The sequence below is a fragment of the Portunus trituberculatus genome, chromosome 21, assembly GCF_017591435.1.
Source record: "Portunus trituberculatus isolate SZX2019 chromosome 21, ASM1759143v1, whole genome shotgun sequence".
NCBI lineage: Eukaryota > Metazoa > Arthropoda > Malacostraca > Decapoda > Portunidae > Portunus > Portunus trituberculatus.
In genome coordinates, this window is record NC_059275.1 from 3,129,863 (window position 1) to 3,152,721 (window position 22,859).

Below are 22,859 nucleotides of genomic sequence, written 5' to 3' on the forward strand. Positions count from 1 at the left end.
TGGATTATCTCTACCCACGCTCAGCACCCTGCACTTGTTAAGGTGGTGGTGAGCGTGGGATCAGGCAGACGTCCATACATAGGTTCGAATCCCACCAAATACCAATTTGAAGCTATGCCATTTGTCAAGTGGTTTAATTAAAGTTACCTACATGTCACCATGATAACCAGGTTCTAGGTGGTTGCACCAAAGATGCACTTGGGTGGTGATATGTACCCTAATATGGGTACCACTATAAATAAAATTGCCTGCGCCACTAATAGGCGGAAGCTGAACAGTGCTTCCCACATATACTCTTCAAGTATGTCTACAGGCGCCATAGGCCATAATATATATATAAAAAAAAAGAAAGAAAAAAAGTCACTTCACAATTTTCTATCTGATCGCCAGTATGGTTTCCGTTAGAGAGAGAGAGAGAGAGAGTCTTGCTCATCCTCTTTTTTAGAGATTTTTGTGAAACTTTTGCTGTCGCATTAGACATATCAAAAGCTTTTGATAGTCTGGCACAAAGCTTTGATTTCAAAACTGCCCACCTATGGTTTCTATCCTTCTCTCTGCAACTTTATTTCAAGTTTTCTCTCACCAGCTGTCTGTGTAAGATGATGGAACGGGTAATATTGAACAGGCTTATATACAAGGTGGGCCATGTACTCTCTGGCAATGTACATGGCTTCCTAAAAGGTCACTCTACAAGTCATTGTTTTGTTGAGTGTCTTATAAATAAAGATGCTACCTGCAGAGCTTTCGTTGATCTCAAGGATGCCTTCAACAGGGCCAACAAAGATGTTATTATGGAGGAATTCATTCTCAAAGGTGTCAAAGGTAGATTATTAGGATGGATCAGGGACTATTTATATAATAGAACAGCACAGGTTTGGTTTCAAGGTGCAGTCTCCTCTGAGGAAGTTTTTGAGCTTGGAACACCACAGGGTGGAGTCCTTAGTCCAATGCTTCTCAATGTTTTCATGGACAAAATTGCGCGCTGTTCCTTTCCGCAGGGCACCCAGGTCCTCATCTAAGCTGATGACATACTCTTCCAATGCCCCACACCCAGGATTCTCCAGTTAGCTTTGTCACAACTGGCAGCGTTGTGTGTCCAAATGGGACTAGTGATTAATGAATGTAAAACAAAATTTCAAGCTAAAGGGAAGGTCTCTCGGCTGCCCACTGTAAATAACATCCCCATCCCTAGAGTTCATATACACAAGTACCTGGGTGTTCAGATGAGCTTCAGGAAGTCTCTTCAAGCCGTCCACTATGTTCGAGACCTCTGTCTGTCACGGCTAGCACCACTAGCCAACAGGGGCCTGGGGGCTGGCATTCCAGTCCTGAGAATGTTCTATATATCTGTCATACGGTCCCTTATTGATTATGCCGCCCCTGTTTTAATACAGTTTATTGCCACCCAACTCCGTCCCCTGGAGCTTGTTCAGAATGAAGCCATGCGGATAATCTTGGGATGCCCCAGGACTGCACGGATTGAAGTCCTCAGAGCTGAACTGCACCTGCCGAGTATTATGTGTAGGGTACAGGAAATTACTTGTCGCACAATTAGTCGAATGCTATGCACGGGCTCTGACTCTCTAAAGGGATCACTGACCCCCCTGTATCATGATCCTCGCACTCCTACAACACCATATCTCAGGAAGATCTTGGGAGTACTAACAAGTGTAGGTGTAGCCGAGGCTTGTATTAATGTTGTTATGTCACACTGCAACCCGCCTGGAACCCTCACCATGTCAGTGTTGATATTCACTCGCTGCATCAGCCCAAGAGGGACTGGTTCCCTCATGTGCTGCAAGACATGTTCATGACTAAATTGTCCAAGTACCCACACGTTCAGGCTATTCATATTTATTGTGATGGGTCAGTCAATGGCAGCAGATCTGGATGTGGGCTGTTCATCCATGACTACATCTCTGCCAGTCTCTACACTGACACTGAGGTTTCCAGGCGGCTCCTTGCACCCATGTCTTCCACTAGAGCAGAACTGTATGCTGTTCTGGAGGCGTACCACATTGTGGCGCCTCTCCATAAGAATGTATATTTCTTTATTGACAGTCAGGTTGCATTGTATGCCCTTCAATCCACATCCCCCATGGACTGTGATCTAGTTAATAAGTGTCTTGATCTCAACCATGCTCTAGAAGGTGCCAGTGCCATAGTCCATCTCATCTGGATATCCTCTCATGTGGGTATCCCTTTATATGAAAAAGCAGACCACCTTGCTCAGTGTGCCCTACAAGATGACACAGTGGACCCTGGCACTGATCACACTCTGGGTTATGTTAAGAGTAGCATTAAGGATTTTGTACAAAGTAGCATTAGTGATCAGTTGGAGCTTTGTTGCCATAGGGGCAGTTGCACTAGTCTTCACTATGCACATGTCTCTCAGAGCTGTGCTTACACCTACGGGAGACACACTGCATCACATGACAGGGTGGCAATGAGGCTCAGATTAGGCTACAAATACTTTTGGGAAGTCTTTGCTTCTCCTGGTGTGTGCTGTGTACTGTGAGCTGCACCGAGGGGACACACTCTGCGTCACTATATCATGGAATGTCCTCTCATTGCTAAATTTAAGCCACAAGGTCAGCATGATTTGTACAGCCTCATTGACCATCTCCTAGACTCTGCCACCCTCAGGGATATACTCAGGGAATATCCTCAGTTTGCTCCCAGACTGTAGGATGTTTTAGGCAATAAGGTGTGCAATATGTGTATTTATTTATTGAAATACTTATATTCTTGTTGTGTATACTGTCCAGAGTTATTTTTGTGATACTTTAACCTTAAGTCTTTGCCCAGGGGGTGGGTGGCAAGGCCCATCCTCCTCCTTTGTTGTAATTATTTATCAATGCAACAATAAATGTATCAATCAATCAAGTTTTCTTTCTGACCATTCTTTTGCAGCCGTGGTAGACGGCCATTGCTTTTCTCCTAAATCAGGGATTCCCAACCGGTGGGTCATGACCCCCCGGGGGATCGCAAAGCCTTGCCAGAAGTAGTTTGGGATAATATTAATTTTATCTGATCATTTACATTTTCTATGCTCTTACTTTTTTTTTTTTCGGTGCAAGACAAAACATGTGTTGTATTAGTTCAATATCATTAGGTGATATGGGTGTATGTATGTGTGCCTGTGAGTGAATGTGCCTGTGTGATTAGAGGATTTTTAAATGCTTTTTAGATGTTTTTTTTTTCCTCGCCTTCACAAAAAATAAAAGGAAAATTAAGCTACTAAGCCGTAAGTAGGGGTTCACATGAGTTTCAAACTTTTTGGTGAGGGGTCGCGAGTGCCAAAAGGTTGGGAACCACTGTCCTAAATCTACTTACGGTGGTGTTTCTCAGGATTCTGTCCTATCACTCATTCTCTTTCTATTATTCATTAATGACCTTCTTAACCAACTTCTTGCCCTATATCCACTCCTACGCTGATAATATCACCCTACATCTTTCCACGTTCTTTCAGAAACGATCAACCCACGTTCCAGACTCTACCGATCTTGCTAACTGTGTCTGCGTGCCTCCCCTCCTGTGGCCTCGCTGCAGAGAATACTCAGCTGAGGTACACACAACATCAGACTGTGGCTGTCAGGTCAGAATTTATCATTAATATGGCAGAGGCAGAGGCTCTTTATGGGCAAGGAAGGCGGAGATGTGTGTGTAAGGGTTGCGAGTATCAGGGAGTTTTGAACAGAGAAGGTTTGTGCAGGAGTTGTGAAGATATGAAGAGTGCAGAAAAGGAAGCATGTGGCCGATGCAACAGGAAGGTTAGGTGCAATGAGGACGGCATGCAGTGCGAGGATTGTGAGGTATGGTACCATATTAAATGTGAAAAGGTGGATGCCGAGCTATATGAAATGCTCAAGAAACATAAGAAGATGGTGTGGTTTTGTGCTGATTGCACACCTGCAGTAAAAAAAACACTGAGACAGGCAGAGAAAGTAATGGAAGAAAATGAACAGCTAAAAAAGGAGATGAAAGATTTAAAGCAGCACCAAACTAAGATGAACAAAAGGGTAAAAGTCATTGAAAAGAAATGGAGTGAGAAAGGAGAGGTAGAGAATCAGGGAGACCTGAGGCAAGAGATAGATAAGTGGAAAAAGATGCATGAAAAGATGAATGAAACTCTACAGTTGATGGAGGAAAGGATGAAAAGAAGAGAAAAGGAAATGGTGAAAGCAGTGACGGGAAAGGTTATTGAAGAGCTAGAAGAAAAAACTGAAAAAGAATATAATAGTATTTAACCTGAAGGAAAGCGAGAAGAATGAGGCAAAGGAGAGAGAAAAGGAGGACAGAGAAGTCTGTGAGCATGTATTTCATGAGAAGTTAGGGGTGGAAGGAGCACAGGTGGAGAAGGTGTACAGAATGGGAATGAAAGTGAGAGGGAGTGAGAGGCCCCTAATAGTATGTCTGCGTGATGTATATGATAAATGGGAGGTGGTGAAGATGGGTAGACAGCTGAGAGACTGTCATGAGGAAGACATAAGTAAAATCAGGATTGCCCCTGACAAAACTAAGAAAGAGAGAGAACAAGATGCAATGCTAAAGGAAAAGTTGCAAGAGAAAAGAAGACAAGGAGGCCAGTGGAAAATACAGAGGGGAAAAATTGTGAGAGTAGGAGAAGGCACTGGTGGGGACTGAAATACAGGTGTATGGGACGAAGAAATAAGCGAAAAGAGTGTAAAAATTAAAGTAATAAATATACAAGGGCTAACACAAACTAAAGCAAAAGAAGTAGAAGAGTTAGTGAGTGATGATAGTATAGTTTGCTTAACAGAGACCCAGAAGAAGCTAAGAGACATAAACTTCAGTGATAACTGTGTGATAGTAGATAATATGAGAGAGGAGCAAGATAGAAAGGGAGGAAGACTAATGGTGCTATATAGGAAGGATACAGGAGTAGAGCTAGAGAAGATACCAACAAAATGTCCGGATATATTGCACACAAAAGGGAAAATGAGAGGATGGGAGATGAGACTAGTAGTGGTTTACTTGAGTGTTAACAATCCAGCGAGAAATAATAATATTAAGCTAGAAATAGAAAGGATAATAAATGGAAACTCTCACCTGCTCTTAGTCATGGGTGATCTTAATGGACATGTGGGCTTCAAAGGGGAGCAGAAGGTGAGTAGAAATGGAGAAATAATTTTGGAATTGATGGAAAAATATAGCTTGATAATGTTAAATGATGATTGCAAATGCACAGGAGAGTTCACATGAACAAAGGAGTGTTATTGATTATGTATTGGCAACAAATCAAGTCTATAGGAAATTCAAGAGCATGCATATAGATGAGAAGGAAATTTTTGACATGTCAGACCACAATCTAATTGAAGTGGAGCTAATAATAAAAGAGGAGAAGAAAAATTTTGAGAGAAAAGAGTGGGTTGTGAAGGAGTATTATAAAACAGACAAAAATTTCTTAGAAAGATTTTGGATGTGCATGGAAAGCCAGGCGCTAAATAAGGAAACGGAGAACATTGAAAAATTGGAGTCACTAATAAAAGAAACAGCAGAGAAGATGCTAAAAGGAAAATATAGGAGAAGAGGAGAAAAGAATAGCAAGAACACAGAGCCATGGATAAATTATGTAATTAGGAAAGAAATAAAAGAAAGGAGGAGATTAAATAGGATGAGAAGAAATGCAACAAATGAAGAAGAGAGGGAAAGGTGGAAGGAGTTATACCTAAAGCATAAAGAAAGGGTACATGTGCTAATAAAAAAGGAGATCTGTAAACAAGAAGAGAAAACAGTCAAAGAAATTACGGAAAGCAAGGATGGAGGAAAGATGTGGGAGTACATTAAGAAGATAAAAGGGAAAAAGATCAAGGAGAAAAATCCCCTAAAAATTTATGGAGAAGATGGGGTAGAACTGGAGCAGAAGATGGGGGAGGAGGTAAAGAAATTCTGAAGCAACATATATAGAAAATATGAAAACAATATTGAAGAAATCTGGAATGTGAGGAAGAGAGAGGAGTATACAGGGGAGTATGAGAAAATGATCAAAGACATAGAAGAGAAACGATCAGTTAGGCTGAACGCAGTTGATGAACAAGGCACAGAAATGCAATATATACAGACTTGTGCAGTGGAGGTATGGGAACACATTGACATGGCAAGAAGGGTGACAGGAGGAGAGGTGCAATTACAACAGAACATTATCACAGAGGAAAGAGTGGCAAGGTGTCTAGGAAAAATGAAGAGCAAACGAGCTGTGGGGACAGATAATATTAAAGGAGAAATGTACAAGGAGATAGGAAATAGCACAGTATTAAAGGAAATATTAGCAAAGGGAATGAAAAGTACATTAGAGTCAGGCCATGTACCAGCAAGCTGGAAAGAATCAAGGACAGTGATGATCCCGAAAACAAGATGCCCAACAGCCAAGGATTTGAGACCTATTGCATTAACTAACATTGGGTATAAACTAATGATGTCAATCATAAGAGATAGCTTAGAAGATCATATAACAAAGAACAGGTTAGGGAAAGAAATGCAAGAAGGTTTCACAGAACATAGTAGAATTGAAAATAACATTTTTGTTCTAAAATATTGCATACAAAAATCTTTCAAGATGAAAAGGACTTTGATTGTAACATCAATTGATTTTGCCAAAGCATATGATAGTATAAAGAAGGAGGAATTAATAGAAGTCCTGATGGAAACTAAAATAAACCCAAAATGTATTAATTTAATAGCCAATGTATATAACAATGATAAGACCAAAATTTACCTAGGAGAGGAAGAAAAGCTGGAAACAGACGTGACAAGCGGAATAAGGCAGGGATGCACAGTGTCTACCACTCTTTTCAAACTGATTACTTTTAAAACAATGCAACAAATAGAAGATTTAAACAAAGGCTACAGGGATGAGGAGTTTAATATAACATCGCTTTTCTTCGCTGACGATGGAATGTTGTTAACCAGCAGTGTGGAGGATACCAAACACGTAATAAAGAAAATGGAGGAGATAGGAAAAGAATCTGGGCTAGAAATAAACAAAGAGAAAAGTAGAATAATAATATTTAACATGAAGGTAAGACCAGAAAATATTGAAAATATAGAAGTAAAAGATAGATTTAGATATTTAGGAATCACTATAAATGACAGCATTAATTGCTTCAAAGTGCAGAAGGAGGAAATGTTAACAAAGGCGAGAAAGCTGGCCAATATTACGAGGAGCGTAATAGCGAAAAGTTGCTCAAAACTACTCATTGGAAAAACTTTTTGGAAGAGTGTGGCACTTCCCTCCATTTTATATGGAAGTAGCATTATAGACTTTAATGAAATGGAAATTAATAAGCTACAGAGGATAGAAAATGGGGTTTTCCGACAAATTTTAGGAGCACCAAGCTATACACCTATAGCAACCCTGAGGGGGAAAGTTGGAGCATCTAGTGTGAGTTCAAGAGTGAGGGAAGGGCAGCTAAAATATCTAAGATATCTACTGGTGGAAGGAAAAGACTTGGTGAGAAGGGTAGCAGAGGAGTTGGTGGAGAGTAGGCAAGGGAGATGGATAAAAGAGTGGCACAGGAGCTAAAAGATCTGAGAGAATTAAGACTACTGAAAGGAAGCATACAAAATGAAACAAAGGAAAGTATATCAAGCATAATGAAAACTAGGGACACACAGGCATGGCGAGAATCATTAAATGATAAAACTAGTGTAACTCTGTACAAAGAACACAGGAAGGAAATTGGAGGGCAAGATGAGGTATACACTAATGACATAGCATCAGATATCCTATTTAAATGTAGAACAAACACCCTAAAATTAAATGACAGGAAAAGGTTTTCAAATGAAAGCACAGACTGTTGGCTGTGTAGTGGTGACAACGAAAATTTAGCCCACTTCCTTCTCTGGTGCCCTGTCTATGCCACAGAAAAACAGAAAAATAAAACATTACAGCAGCCATACCAGGAAAATATTGAAAAAGTAATTGGGATCTGCTTTTTAACAATAGACATACAACAAACAAAAACAACTCTGCAAAAATTTTGGAATGTAAGACAAAAGAAGATCAAAGAAATAGAAGACGATAACAGAAACCAATAAGTGAAAGAACAAAAGACCCCGACAGACAGAAAAATACAAAGGCATCTCTCCCGACCTATAACTCAACTCAACTCAACTCAACAAGGCTTTCTTCTTCCTTTCATCCCTATTCTGTCCAACCCTCTAATACAAGAGTTAACCAGCATTTTCAATCATTCATACTTTTCATTGGTAAACTCTGGAACTCCCTACCTGCTTCTGTATGTCCATCTTCCTACGACTTGACTTCTTTTAAGAGAGAGGTGACATTATTTGTCCCTAGCTTTTGAATGACTCTCGGACCTTTCAGGGAACCAGTGGGCCTTTTCTTTCTGACATTTTGTTGCCCTTGGGAGCCTTCTCTCTTGCATTAAAAAAAAAAAAAAATCGCTGTATCTTACCTTTGGTACTACAACACTTATATTCTTCTTTGTACTGGATGAGGCTGCCAGCTAGTCATTTCAAGTTTACCGCCAGTCCCGCATTGCTAACAGAAAAGTTCTACTTATGGCTGTTATTGATTTAACTAAATTGCTTCTTTGTATTCTGTATGACCTTTATCGTGATATTTGTGAAACTGAATATTCATACAAGTCCTGCCTACTTAAGCAGTCTACATAAATTTTTCGGATTGCTTTTGCACCTTAAGTGTGTGTTGAGTGCAGCAATTCAGTATAAGGCCACATCGTGCGGGGACGAACCACCGCTGAACCAGGGATAGGTCGTAAATATGGAATAAGAAGGCAAGGCGGTGTCCAACACCACTGGTACCATCATAACCATAGTGGCCCAGTGGCCGCCTCGCCGAGGCCGAGCCGAGGTAGTCGCCACTCGGAAGGACGGCAACATTTTGGCATCGAGGCCGAGCTTTGCGTCGTGTAGACTGTTGAGTGTGGTGGTGTGGGCGCCTGATGAGTTGAGATAGGGTGCACGGCGTCTGCTGGAACGTGTGAGTGGAAGTGGCGAGGTAGTGTAGGAGGCAGCAGGGACGTACCTGGTGCCAGTTAGCCAGCCTACAAGCACAGCATAACACCGCCCACTGTCACCCTGTGACCTCTCTGTAGTGTGTGGCACTCACGCACACTCGGCCTTTGCCCTTGACCCTACAGGGTGCAGGTGTCAGGGTGTGAGTGGCAGCACAATAGGGAGTACAGGGTGAATGTCAGGATCACTCCAGGGTAGGTGTCACGGCTACACATAACGGGGCAGGGCAGGGCTCTCGGTGATCGCAGATAGTACCTCTCATTTTCTTATAACAAATCTCCAGAATGAGGGAGACAGCCTCCATCTCCAGGTTCAGGTTGGGTTAGTTATTTGGTTGCAAGGTAAGGCTGGAGTAATGGTTAGGGTTTTCATTTCCTGGCTGTGTGACGTGGCACTGGCCATTGAACTGCTGCAAATTGTACTGGGTTTGTAAGTAGATGTGTGAGGTCTCAGTGAAGTAGTATTGTAATTTCAGTATCTTTATGATCTACAGCTTCTTGAATTCTATTCTTCTAATCCTAACTATTGATAAAAAAAATATTATTCAAATGTATTTTTATAATATTTAAAAGATCAGTAAATGTACAATCTTTCACCATACTCTCACTTCAGGATGAGACTATTTTTTTCTTGTATATTTTGACATGTTTTGAATTGATCAGCACTATGTTTCTGTTGCAAATCCATAGTTTTTATATTCCCCATAACTCATAAAACATGGTCTATCCCCTCAGAAAGTACTTTACTGCCTTGAAAATGAAAAAAAATTAATTATACAAAATAAATTGAAATGTACTGGAAGAAAACGTTTTTTTATTACTAAGTACTACTAAAGTCACATTCCAAAATTTTAACTGTTACTGCTGTGGAGAGTACTCACCACCATTCCTGGTCACTGCTGACTATGCTAACCTATTGAACTATTGAACTATTTAACTAAAACTAACCTAACTTAACGTAATCTAGTTGAGGTGACACGTACCACTGATATGTCTTCCTTAGAACAAATTAATTATCTAACCAAATTAAACTGATATAACCAAAGCAAACTAGCCTAACCTATCAACGCTAAGGAATTAATATGAAGTCGTTACCTTATTTCTCTTCATAAAATCTGGCAATGCAATGGAAATAATCGAGGTGACACCCTGCTAGTTCAGACTGGCATAGTGGATAAGGTGATGAGCGTGGGATCGGGCAGACATCTATGCATAAGTTCGAATCTCACCATGTACCACCTTGATACTTTGCCATTTGTCAAGTGGTTTAACATTACTGTCACTATGATACCCAGGTTCTAGGTGGTTACACCAAAGATGCACTTGGGTGGTGATATGGGCCCTAATATGGATACCACTATAAATAAAACTGCCTATGCCACTAATGGATGGAAGCTGAACAGCTTTTCCCATACTCTTCAAGTAAACCTATAGGCATTATAGGCCACAACATAAAAAAAGAAAAAAAGACAATTTCTATTGACTGATTCAAATCAAGTTGCTTCTATCCACCAACTGCTTTGATTGGCTAGACTTATAATGTATTATTTTTATTGCTCATTGGTTGCATGCTCAAACAAAAGAATCAATCACTGTGATTGATTTCATGCGTGCACAAATAACATGATAATGTGAACATACCTAACAGTGTTCCTCAGTGCCTTTCAGTCCATCACACATGCAGTGGTCCCAACGTGTTAGCTCATTCTTCTCAAAATATGGTAGATCTTGAAAGACTTGTCAACATTATAAACAATTGCAATGGGTATGTACAAGTTCAAATTACTCAGAATAAGAAGCTCTACATGATGAGAAGGGTAAGAAAAGCCATGTTGATTATGATGAAAGAGTGTAGAAATGCAAAAAAAATGTATGTTTGTATGCTGATTTCAAAATTGCTTAAAGATAAGAGGTCTACCTGTGATAGTTGACCTCAAAGATGCCACACTTAATGTTTAAAGTGATTGGCTAATGAATTGACAAGTAGTTACACACACACACACACACACACACACACACACACACACACACACACACACACACACACACACACACACACACACACACACACTACTAAAATCACAAGCAGCAGCAGAAGAAGTACTATATAGAAAAACAAAACTCAGAGAAACAGAAGGTTGCAAAGATATATATATATAAAGAAAAATAGAAACGAGGAGGAAAGGAAGAGACACAATGAACTGGTGGCAGAAGCAAGAGAAAAAAATAATGAAAGGTCAGAGGAGGAGAAGAAGGCATTTTTGGAGAATTATAGGAGACAGGATAAGGAAATGGTATATAAAAGAGAAAGAAGAGAAAAATGGAGCAAGTTTAACTAAAAATGATAAGAACAAGAGATTAAAAATGATGTATACAAACATAGATGGGATTTTATCTAGTAAATTAGAATTAAGAGATTACATAAAGAAAGAAGAACCAGATATTGTATGCCTGGTGGAAACAAAGTTAAATGAGGCAATAAAAATAGACATAGATAAAAGGTATAATATATGGAGGAGAGACAGAGTGGGTAAAGGAGGAGGAGGAGTCATGATGATGTTAAGGAAGGAGATAGTGGTAAATCAAGTGGAGTTTGGGGAAGGAAAATCAGAAATACTGTATATTAAGATGCATATTAACAAAAAGGAGTTAACAATCATTGGAACATATGTGCCACCAAAAACAAACTCATGGACTAACCAAGAATATAGAGACAATAAGGAGTCTTATAAGAATCAGTAAGGAAAGGAGAAAAGTGATATTGGTAGGAGATTTCAACTGTAAGGAGGTAGACTGGGAAAATTATGAAAGTGGTATGGGGGAAGATGCCTGGGGAGATAGATTCCTGAACCTAATGATAGATAATTTGATGGTCCAAAGAGTAAAGGAAAACACGAGATTCAGAGGAAACGATGAGCCGGCAAGATTAGACCTAGTTTTTACAAGGGATATACCAATTAACGATGATATAAGATACAAGTGCCCATTGGGAAAGAGTGACCATGTAATATTAGAAATGGATATAGAAGAAGGAAAGGAAGATAGAGATGAATCATACAAAGGAGACCGATTAAATTACAGAAAGGCTGATATTGAGAATCTCAAGAACTATTTTAAAAACCTAAACTGGGAGGAGATGGAAAACTCATTAACGGTTCAAGAGAAATATAACTTATTTTTGGAAATATACAAAACTGGGGTCAGGGAATATGTTCCGAAATATAGACCCAAAGAAGAAGGAAAGAAAGATTGATTTAATGCAAGATGTGCTAGGGCAAAGGAGAAACGAGATGGAGCATGGAAAAGGTGGAGAAGAAACAGAAATCCAGAAAATAAGTAAACTTCAAAACAGCAAGAAATGAATATGCTAAGGTGAGAAAGGAAGAAGAAAGGAACTATGAAAAGGACATTGTCGAAAAATGTAAGGAACAACCAAAATTGTTCTACAGATTCATAAATGGAAAAATAAGACAAAAAGAAACAATAGAAAGGTTAAAAGGAGAAAACGGAATGGTGGAAGACCCAAAAAGTATGGCAGAACTGTTAAATAGTAAATTTCATGAGATCTTTACTAAGGAATCCAAATTTGAAAGACCACAGGGTAATAGAGAGACTGTCTATATGAAAGAGATTAAAGTAACCAAGCTTGAAATAAAAAAGTTGATGACTGAATTGGATGAGGAAAAGGCAATGGGACCGGATGAAGTCTCAGGCAGAATACTGAAAGAATGTAGGGAAGAACTAGCAAGTCCAATATACATCATAAAATGCTCAATAGAAAATGGAACAGTGCCAGTGGAGTGGAAAAGAGCTGAGGTGGTTCCCATATATAAGAGCGGAAGGAAGGAAGAACCTTTAAATTACAGACCGGTATCACTAACTAGTGTAATATGCAAGATGTGTGAAAAAGTAATAAAGAAGTAATGGATTGAGTTTCTTGAAGACAACAAAATATTATCAAATAGCCAATTTGGTTTTAGAAAAGGTCGGTTATGTGTGACAAATTTATTGAGTTTCTACTCTAGAATAGTTGATAAATTACAAGAGAGAGAGGGATGGGTTGACTATATTTATTTAGATCTAAAAAAGGCTTTTGATAAAGTGCCACATGAAAGATTACTATGGAAGTTAGAGGAGAAGGGTGGCTTAAAAGGAAGCACATTGAGATGGATGAAGAATTACTTAAGGGGGAGAGAAATAAGGACGATAGTTAAAGATATGAAGTCCAAGTGGAGAACAGTAGACAGCGGAGTGCCACAGGGGTCAGTATTGGCACCAATACTTTTTCTCGTATATATAAATGACATGCCAGCTACGTAAATCTGTTTACGGACGATGCAAAACTGTGCAGAGTCATTAAACAAAAAGAGGATTGTGAAATACTACAGGAAGACTTAAACAAGATCTGGAAATGGAGCAAAAAATGGGAGATGGAATTCAATGTGGACAAAAGCCATGTCATGGAAATGGGAAAAAGTGAAAGACGACCAGTGGGAATCTATAAGATGGGAGATGGAGTAGAACTAGAAAAAGTAAAAAAGGAAAAGGACTTGGGAGTGACAATGGAAGAAAATAATCAACCGGTAAGCCATATTGATAGAATTTTCAGAGAGACGTATAATTTGCTAAGGAATATTGGAGTAGCATTTCACTATATGGACAAGGAAATGATGAAGAAATTGATAAGTACTAAAATAAGACCTAGATTGGAATATGCAGGAGTTGTGTGGACTCCCATAAAAGAAACACATAAGAAAATTAGAGAGACTACAAAAATGGCTACAAGAATGGTTCCAGAATTTAAAGGGATGGCATATGAGGAGAGACTAAAGGCAATGGATCTACCAACCTTGGAGCAGAGAAGAGAGAGGGATCTGATACAAGTTTATAAATTGATTAACGGAATGGATGAAGTGGATAATGAGAAACTGATCCTGAGAGAAGAATATGACTTTAGAAGCACAAGATCGCATAGTAAGAAACTAAGGAAGGGACGATGTCTTAGAGATGTTAAAAAATTTAGTTTCCCGCAAAGATGTGTTGAGACTTGGAACAGTTTGAGTGAGGAAGTGGTGTCAGCAAAGAGTGTACATAGTTTTAAAGAAAAATTGGATAAGTGTAGATATGGAGACGGGACCACACGAGCATAAAGCCCAGGCCCTGTAATCGCTCTAACACAATTTTTTTGATGTACGATGAAAAAATTTATATAATTTACCTTGAAATACGACGATATTTTTAAGATACTAATAGCTATCGGTAGGTGGCACAGCGATCGCTCGGCTACCCGCTTCCACCTGAACATTCAGCCCGCTTTGTGTATCGTTGTTCATCCTTCGTGCATGTATGTGTCTGTGCTCCTTGGCAGTGTGTATTTTTTCTTAAGTTTTGTGAACTCAAGACCCTGTGATCATGGCTCCCAAAAGTAAAAATTTGGCAAGAAACACACAAAATAGCCTGTATTCACGTACTGATTACACTTAGAAATTCAATAAACGAGTGAGTACAAATGGTTTTCTGCCCACAAGCAACTCTTCCTCTTTGCAATGCAAAAAATCAGAAGTCTCTAGATGTCATGGTTACCAAAATATCACAGGTTGAATGAGGGAGTATCATCGGTTTACGTGGCCTTGCGTCCAATCGGGTTCAGCTGCCTTGGCTGGAGCAAGAGAAAACGGGCTCCTTGTATTCTCTCTCTCTCTCTCTCTCTCTCTCTCTCTCTCTCTCTCTCTCTCTCTCTCTCTCTCTCTCTCTCTCTCTCTCTCTCTCTCTCTCTCTCTCTCTCTCTCTCCTGCTGTCGCCTATTCTGATACCACTCATTCAAAAGTTGTCTCCCCGTAACATGGCGAGAGACCTGAGGTATAGAAGGCTTGCGGGAGAGGTGGCAGAATCAGACACAGTGAAATCACTCGCTCCCACCCTCCATCATTGGTGACACTGTGACGTAGAGCATATGTTTACTCCTGCCCACAAGCAACTCTACCTCTTTGCAATGCAAAAAACCAGAAGTCTCTAGATGTCATGGTTACTAAAATATCACAGGTTGAATGAGGTAGTACTGTATCATCGGTTTACGTGGCCTTGCGTCCGATCGGGTTCAGCGGCCTTTGCTAGAGTGAGAGAAAATGGGCCCCTTGTATCCTCTCTCTCTCTCTCTCTCTCTCTCTCTCTCTCTCTCTCTCTCTCTCTCTCTCTCTCTCTCTCTCTCTCTCTCCTGTTCTGATACCACTCTCATTCAAAAGTTGTCTCCCTATAACATGTCGAGAGACACAATTAAGGTATAGAAGTGAGGCACGCGGGAGAGGTAGCAGAATCAGCCACAATGAAATCACTGTCGATCGCTCCTACCATTTATCGATGGTAACACAGTGACGTAGAGCATATGTTTACTCCTGATGAGTGTTGCCAGCTCACAAGCAAAGAAAATGGGAAGAAAATAGACATAAAAAGCCTAAACGTCTATCGACGTTCCCTGTGCCTTGTGTGATAAACGTCTATTGATGTGTCCAGAGTTTTGTGGGTTAAGTTGTTATTTTGAGCAATATAGTTAACCCCTTCCTCGGCAGAAACGAGTATACTCGTTTTCACTAAATGTTCCGTTTTCAGTCGTCGATGAGTATACTCATCTAAAATTTTACCTTCAAAAACCAGCTAGAGACGTGTATATTTGTTTTCACTAAATGTTCCGTTTTCAGTCGTGGACAAGTATACTCGTCTAAAACTTGACCTTCAAAAACCAGCCACAGATGTATATACTCGTCTATTCTGAGCCTTTCTAAGCCATTCTACGTGTGAAATGAGTATTCTCGTCAAATCGTATGCCTGGCAGAGGAGACGGTGGTGCAGTGGGATTTCAAGGACGCTCTTACTAGACTTGCTCCGGCAACCACTGTTGTCGCATAGGTGTTGTTTTCATTCACATTACCACTAATTTTTTGTACCCTTTTCAAATAATTTACACCGCAAATGTCTAGTTCTGAGGAAGATAGCGAATATGAACCTTCCCTCAGAAGCTTGAATACTTCTGATGACACTGCCAGTTCATCAGACAATGAATATTTCTCGACAAGTGAGGAGGAGGAGGAGTAGGAGGGAGGTGAGGGGAGAGTTTGGATTTTATATGAAGACGAGTTAACTCGTATATGTCTACAAAGGTATTTTTCAAAATAAAAAGTTAACCACAAAAATGAGGAAAAACAGTAATTACAAGCTGTTTTCATAATCAGTATGAAAGATACTATATAGAACCAAAATGAAAAAAATTGTCTGAAAAGAAACGTTTTTAACTAAAAAATTGTTGGGAAGGGGTTAATTTATATCATGCATACAGTAAACTTTGCATTTATCTTATATTAAATCTATATTTGGTTGGTATTTAAAGCATGTTATTTATTTTTATTTATTATTTTTTTGGGGGGGGTAGGGTCGGGGATGAATTCATATCACAAGAACGAATTAATTGTATTTCCATTCATTTCTATAGGAAAAATTGATTTGATATATGATTTTTTTTTATGTACAACGATCGTCACGGAACGAATTAAAATCGTATGTTGAGGTACCACTGTATATATATATATATATATATATATATATATATATATATATATATATATATATATATATATATATATACAGGCAACCCCCGCTTAACGAAGGGGTTACGTTCCTAAAAACCTTTGTTAAGCGAAATTTCGTTAAGCAAACCAATTACAACAAGTTCAACCCCTGACTTGAACTTCCATTGAGAGTAAATAAAGCAAGAGTGCATCATAGTACAGTGAAAGGTTTAATGAAAGTAAACATGATGAAGTTAAACATTTAGGCGGTTTAATTTAAGTCATTATGATATACACTAATGTATGTATGTACATAACTTTATAATGATGATTTTAAATTTATGAAGATAGGGAGAGTGAAACGGGAAAGACACTAACTGGCAGCCTGTGGAATGTAAGCAAAGGGCGCATCATTGTATCACATACAAAACTTATGTACCACATTTCCACAAGGCTTTTCATTTCATCCATTGTAGAGTCACGAGTTCAGGTGGTTCTTTTAGCTTGCAAGGAAGATACAGTCTCACCAGCCTTCTTAATAGAGTCTGCTGACTTGAAAATAGTAGAGACAGTAGATGGAATTAAGATGGTGGCAAGCAGTGCTATTAGTTTTCTTGCCTGTCGTGTCTGTGAATGATATCCAGCTTCACTTCGAGAGTAAGAGACTTCCTGGTCTTTTTAGTTGAGCGAGGGAAGACGAGCTGCTATTGACGCTGTTATTGTTTCGAACAGGGACAGTGAGTGGTACGCGTGTTGTCCACGAGAGGTGCTGGTGTATTCAAAAGCCTGTCGGCTTGTGTGATACGACGGGGCTTTGAAACTTGGAAAAAATGGTAGTTAAATGAAACCTTCGTTGTAGCGAAATTTCGTCGTGTGAACCTTCGTTAAGCGGGGGTTGCCTATATATATATATAGTATATTTCATCCAAATTGCTTCATATTTCTATGCTTCTGTTTGGAGAACTGTTTCTTGATGTTTCTTCTACATGCGGTCTTTTTCAATTTCATGCCATGTCCCCTTGTATTTCTTGAGTCCCACACCAATAAGTCTTCTTTGTCAACTGTGTCCATCCCCATCCATGCCTTATATAATATTATAGCAATTAGGTCCACTCTTTCTCTCCTCTGTTGCAATGTTGGAAATTTTATTATCTTTAATCTGTCCTCATATGTTAGGTCTCTCAAACTTGAAACCATTTTGGTTGCAGCCCTTTATATCCCTTCCATCTTTCTTTTATCTTTCTTATTATGTTGTGACCATATAAGTGCAGCATATTCTAGTTTAGGTTGAATTATGTATTTATTAGTTTCTTTATCATCTCTTCATCTATATAGGTAAATGCCCATTTCATTTTTCTTAGTAACTCATGTTTCCCCAACTATATTAATTATGTGTTTTTTTGGTGATAAATTGTCATTTATATTAATACCCAGGTCTTTCTCCTCTTTTATTTTCTGAATTTCTACTCTTCCCATATATAGTGTAAGGTCCTGTCTGTCTTCTTTTGCTTTTCCCTGGTTTTATCACTTTGTACTTCTTGTATTTCCTATTTCTTGCTCCACTCATGTATCTTATTTAAGTCTTTTTGTAGCATTTCACAGTCCCCGTCACTTTCAACTCGTTTCAATAATTTTGCATCATCTGCAAGTAAGCTTATATAACTGTTCACCTCATCTACTATATCATTGATATACACTATGAACTTTACAGGGACCAAGGGTGCTCCTTGTGGAACTCCACTTAGTTATAACTCTACACCATTTTGATTCTTCACCTTTTATCACTGTTCTCATTTCTCTGTCTTTTAAGAAGTCTGTTATCCAATCCAGTACTTTTCTCTGTAAATTATCTATGTTTTTAATTTTCCATAGCAATATCTGATGTTGTACTTTATCAAAAGCTAGATAGACACAGTCTGCCCATCCGTCCCTCTCCTGAATTATATCTATTGCTCTACAGTAGAAACTCACTAAGTTTGTGTCACAAGATCTTCCACTTCTGAAACCAAATTGTCATCCATTTATTGTATGTGAGTCTTCTAGCTGTTGCATCCATCTGTCTAACTATTTTTCTGGTATTTTCACAATCATGCTTATTAGGGACACTGGTCTGTAGTTCAGTGATTCTTCTTTACTGCCTCCCTTAAAAATTGGTATAATATTTGCCCTTTCCAGTCTAGAGGGACTTTTCCTTCTTTATAAGAACATACTATGATGTTATGTAATATCTCTGCCAGCTGGTCATTACATTCCCTTAGTTTCCAATTTGACACCCCATCAGCTCCTTGAGCCTTATTCACATCCAAGGTTTTCATAATCTTCCTGGTTTCTTTGATTTCCACATGGATCTTCCTCGTTTCCCTGTCCTTGTGATCTGTTTGTGTCCCCTCAAACTTGTTTTCTTTGGTGAATACCAATTGAAAGACGCTATTCATTATTTCTGCCTGTGATCTTGCATCCTCATGTGTGACATTATCAACTTTGAATCTATAATCTGTTTATTGTTTGCTTTTTAAAATTAACATATTTATAAAAGTGTGTGTGTGTGTGTGTCACTGTATGATCTGCTGCAGTCTCTGACGAGACAGCCAGACGTTACCCTATGGAACGAGCTCAGAGCTCATTATTTCCGATCTTCGGATAGGCCTGAGACCAGGCACACACCACACACTGGGACAACAAGGTCACAACTCCTCGATTTACATCCCGTACCTACTCACTGCTAGGTGAACAGGGGCTACACGTGAAAGGAGACACACCCAAATATCTCCACCCGCCCGGGGAATCGAACCCTGGTCCTCTGGCTTGTGAAGCCAGCGCTCTAACCACTGAGCTACCGGGCGTGTGTGTGTGTGTGTGTGTGTGTGTGTGTGTGTGTGTGTGTGTGTGTGTGTGTGTGTGTGTGTGTGTGTGTGACAAGCAGACAAACAGACAAACACAAAAGAAACAAACATGAGATGACCACATGCATCAACACAAAATGCACACACAAGACACAGTAAACAAAAAAAACTGGTACTATCGAATTGTGTAATCTACAAGCAAAACAATAACACAGAAAAACATTTGCCTCTACAATCCTGAGTCATTACTATACACAACAGCAAACAAACTGGGTACTCAGTTCAACAACAGGCAGTCAGGCACCAACCAGCTCACAACAGCCTACCACCCAAAACAGCCTCACAATGATTTAACAACCTCTTCTCTCTAGGAATGCTAACCTGGGAGTGCCAAGACTTACTCTGTTACTATACCACCTCAGTTACTAATATTGATCTTGATCTCAAACCATAGTCCGGCACAGTTTACGGGGCCACACCATACTCCTCACAAATACTCGCAATTCTAACTCCTTTCTCTAATTTCCTTATTAATTTCAGTTAGGGGCACTCACTTATGCTTAACACCCTTGGGAGACAGTCAAGATTTCTAAGGTATTGAAAAATGCACTAACTTATTCTCTGATACCGGGCAAAACACTTGTGTTCATGAGTGCCAGCCGGACTTGTTTGCAACCACCTGCTGCCATCTATCTGCCTTTTCTGGAAGTGTAAGAGGCGTGTATTGTTTGAATTTATTTGTTGGCTGTCTAGACTCAAATTATTAGATTATTATCTGGACACTATCTGGATAACAAAGTGAGAACCAAAATGAATGAAGTTGAGGAGAGTTTGTTTACACCCTATAGTAGGGTTGAATTTCTTGGATGTTATTCCTCGAGCTTCAGACCGGAGGACAGGTTTGAGGACTGAAACACCATAAAGAGTTTATTGAGGAGGGTGATACATCTTGAGGACCTAGTGAAAAAACTAGTGGTGAGGTTAAAAATTGTGGAAAAGGGCAATGAAGTGCTGCAGAAAAACTTTAATGACCTGAAGAACAAAGTTTATGCTATTGAAAAAAAAAAAAAAAAAGATAATGGAGATAGAGTGAGGAAAATAAATGAAAGGCAAAATCATTGGAAAATGGACCAGGATCAGCTGAAAGTTAGTTTTAAAAGATTATAGAAGAATAAGCCAAGGAAAGGGAACAGGAATTTGCCAAATTAATAAAAAAATAAGAAAAATTTGGTTAGGGATACTGTGGAAAAGAAAACATGCATTGTTATCTTTGGATTAAAGGAAAGAGTGCCAGTTAGACATGAAAGAGAAGAACTTGAGAAAAAGCAGGCTGAGAAAATAGTGATGGAGGTGAAGGATGATGAAGAAGGAGGTAAGAGATTGAGTGAAAATATTGAAGAAGTCTATAGACTGGGGAAATATGAGGAGAGAAAACCATGTCTGTTAAAGATTAGAATAAGATCGCAAGCAGGTGCTGAGGAAATCCTGGTAGGCTCATGGAGGCTGGGAAGGAAAGAAATGTATAGAAATGTATGGTGCAGACGTGATCTAAATGAAGAGGAAAGAGCTAAATTCAGGCAGCTATGGGAAACAGCCAAAGAAAGTAACTTAAGCAGAATAGCAGAAAGGAGGACAAGCTACTACTGGAAGGTCAAAGACATGAGACTAAGGAAGTGGTACACAAGGAGGGAGAACAAAAAAAACATAAGTATCACTGTAGAAGAGGAAGAGTATTAAAATTAAAAGTCACATACACAAATGTAAATGGTATTTTAATGGCATAGAGTTTAATGATTATTTAAGAGAAAATAAGTCTGACATCATGGGATTAACTGAGACAGAATTATATGGAGGACTTGAAGCATTGGATATTTGGGAAAATAGTTACAATATATGGAAAAAGAATAGATAAACAAAAAAAGGAGGAGGAGTGATGTTACTTGTAAAGAAAGAGCTACAGGTGGATGAAATAACTTATGGAGAAGGGAGTGCTGAAGTACTGCAAGCACAAGTAAGAATTCAAGAAGAAAGAAAAGGGACTTTGTTGCCGTTATTTATGTCCCACCCAAAACAAACTCATGGGGAAATGAAAAATACAGGAACATGCTTAATAATACCAGAAAATGTTTACAGAGACTAATTAAAAAGAGTAAAAACATAACAGTGATGGATAACTGTAATTGCAAGGAAACAGTTTGGGAAGACCTGACAACTGAGGGAGGAGAAACATCTTATGGACAAATACTATTGAATCTAGCAGTAGACATTATCCTTACTCAATGGGTAAATGACAGTATAAGGTATAGAGCAAAATAAGAACATCATGATTGGACTTAGTGTTTACTAAAGAACCAGATACTTGATAACTTGGAATACAAGAGTCCACTTGGTAAAAGTGACCTTGTATTACTTGAATTCAGGCTGAAAGAAGGACTGGAAGAAATTAGGAATGAAGATTAAAAGTAGAAGGTATAATTGTAGTAAAACTAACTTTGCAGAATTAAGGAAATACTTTGAACAAACAGACTGGACTGAATTTTATATATCAGAGTGAACTGAAGACAAGTGGAATATTTTGATGGACAAGTATAAAGAAGGAGTAATGAAACATGTGCCAATCAAGAAAATAGACAAACTTGACACAAGGAGCAGTTTAACAGATTTGAGTTAGCAAGGATCAAAAGAGAAAAAGCCTGGAATAGATGGAAAAGAAATTATGGAAGACCAACTCATTGGTTAGACTATGCCCAGAAAAGAAATGAATAGTATGTCAAGATTCAGAGAATGAAACAGAAAAACTATGAGAAGGATATAGTGGGCAAATGTAAGGGCAAGCCAATATTGTTTTACAGATATGTAAATGGCAAGCTGAAAAACAAAGTAGAGATAAGCAATCTAAAATACAGTAATGAAACGTACGAAGACCCTGAATATATGTTGGAAGTGATGAACAATTGCTTCCAGTTAGTCTTCACCAGAGAAGGTAACTTACAATGTCAAACCTCAGTGGAACTAACTGATGGCTGTCTTAGATCTAATTTTGAATCTGTAGAACACCACCTCTCCTCTACTAAACTTCATCTTTTTTTTCCTCACTGAAACAGCTATCTGAGGCAACTGACACTAGCCCCTTCTTTCTCATTTTCATTCCAAAGCTGGATGTTGTGTCTATGTGCGCAATGACTTGCTGTCGTGCCTAAGGTCTTGAATCTCCCGAGTTTTCCACCGTTTGGCTTGGACTCAACAGTCACTCTCTAACTAAATTCATCTGTGCTGTCTGTGGCTCTCCACTTGTCAGTAATTTGTTTATGCATTCCTTCATTTTATATCTGTTAAATTATTCCTTTTCCTTTTGCATACTTTCACCTTTCATAGTTTTCTTCTGTGTGTGTATTTATTTACCTAGTTGTAGTTTTACAGGTTCTGGGCTTTAT

General features: G+C 39.0%; 1 protein-coding gene across 12 annotated transcripts in view; it reads left to right on the plus strand.

Moving 5' to 3' along the window:
- Window positions 1–8,655: 8,655 nt before the first annotated feature.
- LOC123506942 (serine/arginine repetitive matrix protein 2-like) overlaps window positions 8,656–22,859 on the plus strand; it is an 84,256-nt gene continuing 70,052 nt past the window's right edge. For 4 of the 12 annotated variants that reach the window (XR_006675554.1, XM_045259369.1, XM_045259375.1 and 1 more), the window contains exon 1: window positions 8,867–9,218. The gene's annotated coding sequence lies outside the window, so the exon portion shown is untranslated. Of the gene's footprint in view, window positions 9,219–22,859 lie in introns of all 12 variants that reach the window. The other 8 variants (XM_045259376.1, XM_045259380.1, XM_045259371.1 and 5 more) reach the window with 7 other exon arrangements.